We start from the raw sequence: 6265 nt of genomic DNA on the forward strand, positions 1-6265 counted from the left end.
CTAGCTTGAACTCCAGACTGATAGGACTGATTGGCTAACTTACCCACTATTACCGGGAGTGCTCGATCAGCTGAACCTCCGCCTCGGACATCGTAGAAGTCCCGGCACATGCCGTAGGGAGGGCGTAGGTTTTGCTGTTGGATCCAATGGTGGAGGTGACTTCCCCAGACGGGAGTCGGTCCTTGAAAGTTCCTTACGAAGACGGGAGGTTAAATGGGTGGTGGATCGATAACTTCCGGCTCTGAGTCGGTACCGGAGTCATCACCCACTTCTATGGGTTCCTCGTCCTCTTCGGGATCATCTTCGATCCATCCTCCGTTGCCTTGGTTGGGAAAGTAGGGGTCGCCAGGGTGGTGAAATCCAGCCATTTGACTGTACGAGAAATAGGGTTATAAGAATGGAATAAAGTTGAAACGTGCAAAACATGTAAGTTAAACTAGTTTAGATAGCAAATACTCCTATAGTATTTAAATTCTTGTGTTTGATTCTAGTAATGGTTTGGTAAGGTTTGACTTGTTGCTTACTACGATCATTCCTCGATATACGTTGGTCCAATCTCGGGCAAATATAGTTGATCACGCTATATTTGTCCAAAATCTGATTACATATATCGAGTCTCAATCGTAGTGTCAACTTGTCTATATACTTGTATAGTTGTATAACATGAAAATAATTTGTGGTATGCATGTAATTGTACTTAAATGAACTATCAATTTAAGTTGAACGCAAGGCTGCTTACGCGTAAAAAGAAAATTTGTTTTGTCAGAGAGTATTAGTCCCTTAAGCATTTATAGTTTGTATATCTTATGTGGTTCGATATACTTAGTTCACTATAAACATTGCTCTGATACCAATCTGTCACACCCCCAAACCTGAACGGCGGAAACGTTCGGGGGCGGATGACTTCATGTGGTAACGTAACAAATGAATACATAGTAAAGAAAGCAATACAACCATCACATATATAATTGAAAGTTTACATTTGTCAAAAGTTACATGTTCAAAACCAATTACAATATGATGTCAAAATACGAGATTAAACTGGCGCCGCAGCATCCCTTCATCAAAAGCAAAATGAATACCTGAAATTTACTGATTTCCTGGGACATACAAGTAATTTTGAAAGAGTAGATCAGCATTTAAGCTGGTGAGTTTCATAAGTATTTAAATGACAATGTTTGAATGAAATGAAATGTTTTGTCCTTGTTTGTTTGTGTTTAGAAAATCCTATATTTTCTACTAGTATAATAGTAGCCTTCACTCAAGACCAATGTTTGTTTCTAAAATGTATGTAAGTGTAAAATAACCAATGAGTTTGAAAACCTTGTAAATCAATGCATTTTTAATACCCCTTGTGAGTTTTATAACCATACTATCGACTCGGAATGCCTATACACAACGTTCTTCAGGCGTTGGAATGTTATGACGTTTGTCACCCCAAACGGTGGACTGCAGCTAACAGTCAGGGCGCGGGTTGTCAAGCCCGTATAGATCTATACACAAACACCACGCTCCCCCTCCAAGGGATTCTGGTATATAATACAGGACTTGAAATGTGTACTCGAACGTACATGAAGTTAGTGTCTCACAAAACCGTGGTATAAAAAACAGATCTACTTGTTAAAATGTTACGTTTTTTTTTTCTTGTATACGAAAGTAAACTTCTTGAAATTCATGTTTCTAGTACATAAGAGTTAGAAATTTGTTCGTAAAACCATACCTATTATAGTTTTCTAAAAGTGTGTCTTGTTTGTTTAGAAATACCTAGAAAAGGAATCACTTGTTTATGAAAGCATAGATTTTTGGTGTAGAGTCCAAGATAGACAAGAATAATCTAAGAAAAGTTTAGTTTATACATGCATTACAACAAATTTATATTTCAAAAGATAGAATGCCATTTTAACATATGTTATATATATGAAAGTTCCTTAAAGGTTTATAAATCGCATGTGATTTGGATATATAACAGCATATAAAAGAGTTTCTTTATGTAACACACAATAATACTCGTGTGTTTTACTTGTAATCCCCCCCTTGAAAGCATATAAAAGAATTTATAAAATATTTAAAAGGTAAATTAAGGGGTATGAACTCACTTGAAAGTTTGAAGATAGCGAGATGGAAAACCGAGTAGAGTTTCGTCTCGGGAAACGGATTTTCCTCGGGATTCTCGGGAGTAAAATCGACCCTCGGGACTTGAGCAAAAAGACCAGAGCTTCGGGTTTGAACGGGCACGGAAAACGAGGCAAGATTGTGAGAGAGAGGAGAGAAATGAGCCCTTTTCTCGGAAGCCCTCGCATCCTATTTATAGGAAGGCTGAACTGCCTTGGTACGCGGGGCGTATGCTCGTACGCAGCGCGTACGCGTACGTCATGCATGACCAAAGCCTCGACTGCCTCGGCTTCGGATGGGACGGGTTGCTGGGGAGGCAGGTCGGATGGGACGGCGGGTCGGACGCTTCGGACGGGTCGGACGCCTCGGATAGGGCGACGTGGACGATCAGAGGCCAAGTCTCTTAGGTACGCAGGGCGTACAAGAGTACGCAGCGCGTACCTCGGATGAGGACGCTGACTCCTCTTCGGATAAGGTCCGATTTTTGAATTAAATAAATATATAATTTATTTAATAAACTTCAAAAATTCATATCTTCTTCATACGAACTCCGTTTTTGATGGTCTTTATATCCACGCGTAGGTGAGACTACGCTCTACAACTTTCGTTTAGACTCCGTCGGCAAATTCCGAAATTATTTTTTTTTATTATTTATTTTAAACTCATCGTGTTTAAGGAATTTCTTTGAAAATTCATAACTTCTTTATCTGATGTCGGTTTTTGCCAGACTTTTTACCGCTGGAATACCATTGTCGAGGCCTTCGATTCTCGTTTAGGTCATTCCGGCCAAAAGTCGCTCGATCTCCGATTCGAGTTTTTAGATGTCTGTTGCTAAGCCGAGCTTGGAAAAATCATAACTTCCCTATATGAAGTCGGATTTGGGCGTTCTTTTCACGTACGATCATGGTTCAAAGACATTTAAACATAGAAGGAAATTAAATAGAACTATTTGTACATTTTATTACCCAAAAGTGGTTACAATACTTGACCCTTTTTGGTCATTACAAAGAGTTGAAATATCGGGTTGTCACATCATCCCCCCGTTAGAGAGAATTTCGTCCCGAAATTTAAAGTAGTAAAGATACTAGTGAACATGAAAGAGATGAGAGTACTTTTGTTTCATCTGATCTTCGCGTTCCCATGTGAATTCAGGTCCCTGCTTGGCGTTCCAGCGAACCTTCACGATGGGTATGCGACTTTGTTTTGTTTGTTTGACCTCTCGGTCCATGATTTCTACTGGTTCTTCCATAAAGTTGAGGCTCTCGTTGATCTCGATCTCGTCGAGTGGAATAACAAGAGTCTCGTCGGACAGACACTTTTTCAAGTTTGAGACGTGGAAGGTTGGATGGATGTTACTAAGTTCGCGCGGTAGGTTAAGTTTGTAAGCCACAGGGCCGATTCTGGCAAGGATCTCGAAAGGCCCTATGTATCTTGGATTTAGTTTCCCACGCTTTCCAAATCGTATTAAACCCTTCCACGGTGAGACCTTTAATAAGACGTGGTTTCCTACCTGGAATTCCAAAGGTTTCCTCCTTTGGTCAGCGTAGCTTTTCTGTCGGTCTCTAAAGGCTTTCAATCGTTCACGAATCTGAACGATCTTCTCTGTCGTTTCTCGTATGATTTCCGGACCGGTGAGAGTGCTTTCAGGAACTCTTCCTCTAGCTAGCTGGGTATCGCCAACTTCAGTCCAGCACAGAGGGGATCTGCACTTTCGACCATAGAGGGCTTCAAACGGAGCAGCCTTTATGCTTGTATGATAACTATTGTTGTATGAAAATTCGACAAGGGGTAAATGAATATCCCATGCCTTTCCAAAGTCAATCACACAGGCTCTCAGCATATCTTCTAAAGTTTGTATTGTTCTCTCACTTTGTCCGTCTGTTTGTGGGTGGTAGGCTGTACTCATGTCTAGCCTAGTTCCCAGGGAACTTTGTAGTGACTGCCAGAATCTTGAAGTGAATCTACTATCTCGATCGGAGATAATGGATATCGGAACACCATGCAGCCGCACTACTTCCCTTAAGTAAGTTCTTGTAAGCTTCTCCATTTTGTCAGTCTCCTTGATGGGTAGGAAATGCGCGGATTTGGTCAATCTGTCGACAATGACCCATATGGTATCGAGTCCACTTGTCGTCTTGGGTAACTTGGTTATGAAGTCCATAGTAATCCGCTCCCATTTCCATTCTGGTATCTCTGGTTGTTGTAGTAATCCTGACGGTTTCTGATACTCGACCTTAACCTTAGCGCAAGTAAGACATTTACTCACGAAGGTAGCAATTTCTGCTTTCATGTTAGGCCACCAGTACAGCTTCTTAAGATCCAGATACATTTTATCTGAACCCGGGTGAACAGAATATCTTGAGTTATGAGCCTCGGTCATGACTACGTTTCTGAAACCACCATGTTTCGGGGTCCAGATTCGGTCCATGAGATAGTAGGCTCCGCCACCCTTGACTTCTAGATTCTTCTCCATTCCTCGCAGGGATTCACCTGCCACATTTTCAGGTTGCAAAGCTTCCATTTGTGCCTCCTTAATTTGTGTGGATAAGTGGGAATGGATAGTCATGGTCAGAGATTTGACCCTCCGACCAGTGTATTCCTTTCGACTGAGGGCGTCAGCTACTACGTTGGCCTTGCCAGGATGATAACGAATTTCGCATTCGTAGTCATTCAGTAACTCAACCCATCGTCGTTGTCGCATGTTGAGTTCCTTTTGATCGAAAATGTGTTGAAGGCTCTTGTGATCGGTGAAAATAGTACTCTTTGTCCCGTATAAGTAGTGCCTCCAGATCTTCAGAGCAAATACCACTGCTCCTAACTCGAGATCGTGTGTCGTATAGTTCACTTTGTGTGTCTTAAGCTGTCGGGAGGCATAAGCGATAACCTTCCCTCTCTGCATAAGAACACAACCATGTCCTTGATTTGACGCATCGCAATACACTACGAAGTCTTCTATCCCTTCGGGGAGGGATAGTATCGGTGCGGTGCACAAGGCCTGCTTTAGTGTCTGGAATGCCTTCTCTTGTTTCGCTTCCCAGTCAAAGGCCACACCTTTCTGGGTTAATGTAGTAAGAGGTTTCGCAATGCTCGAAAAGTTCTTTATGAATCTGCGATAGTAGCCAGCTAGACCTAGAAATTGACGAATTTCTGTAGGTGTCTTTGGTGCCGACCAGTTCTCAATAGCCTTAATTTTGGAGGGGTCCACGTGTATACCTTTCTCGCTAACAACGTGGCCTAAAAATTCGACTCTTCGAATCCAAAATTCGCATTTAGAGAACTTCGCATAGAGTTTCTCCGTTCGCAGTGTTTCTAGGACTTTTTCGTAGGTGCTGACTATGCTCTTCCTCACTTCAAGAGTAGATAAGTATATCATCGATAAAGACGATGACGAACTGATCCAAGTAAGGGCGGCATACCCTATTCATTAGGTCCATAAATACCGCTGGTGCATTGGTTAATCCGAACGGCATCACTACAAATTCGTAGTGTCCATAACGAGTTCGGAAAGCTGTCTTTGGAATGTCCCCCTCTAGAACTCGTAATTGGTGATATCCGGATCGTAGGTCTATCTTTGAGAAGTAGTTCGCTCCTTGAAGTTGATCGAATAGGTCGTCAATGCGGGGTAGAGGATAGCGGTTCTTGACAGTAAGTTTGTTCAGCTCTCTGTAGTCGATGCACATACGGAACGATCCGTCTTTCTTCTTTACAAACAAGACCGGTGCTCCCCAAGGTGAGAAACTTGGTCTTATGAATCCTTTTTGAAGGAGTTCATTAAGTTGACTGGAAAGTTCCTGCATCTCTGCTGGTGCGAGACGGTAAGGCGACTTTGCTACTGGGGTAGCTCCTGGAACTAAGTCGATTCTGAACTCGACTTGGCGTTGCGGTGGTAATCCTGGTAGTTCTTCTGGAAAGATATCAGGAAAGTCGCGTACTACCGAGATGCTCTTGATGTCCTTCAGTTCTTGACTTGTATCCACGATGTGTGCTAGGAATGCTTGACAATCCTTCCGCAAGCACTTTCGAGCTTGGATGCACGAAATGATGCGAAGGTTTGTACTAGATTTGTCGCCGTAGATAACTAAGGTTTCGTTGTTAGGGAGATTAAGACGGACTGCTTTCTCAAAGCACATGATGTCGGCGCGAAGAAGACTCA

This window comes from Lactuca serriola, chromosome 9 (genome assembly GCF_051521515.1).
Source record: "Lactuca serriola cultivar US96UC23 chromosome 9, Lser_US96UC23_V15, whole genome shotgun sequence".
Lineage (NCBI taxonomy): Eukaryota > Viridiplantae > Streptophyta > Magnoliopsida > Asterales > Asteraceae > Lactuca > Lactuca serriola.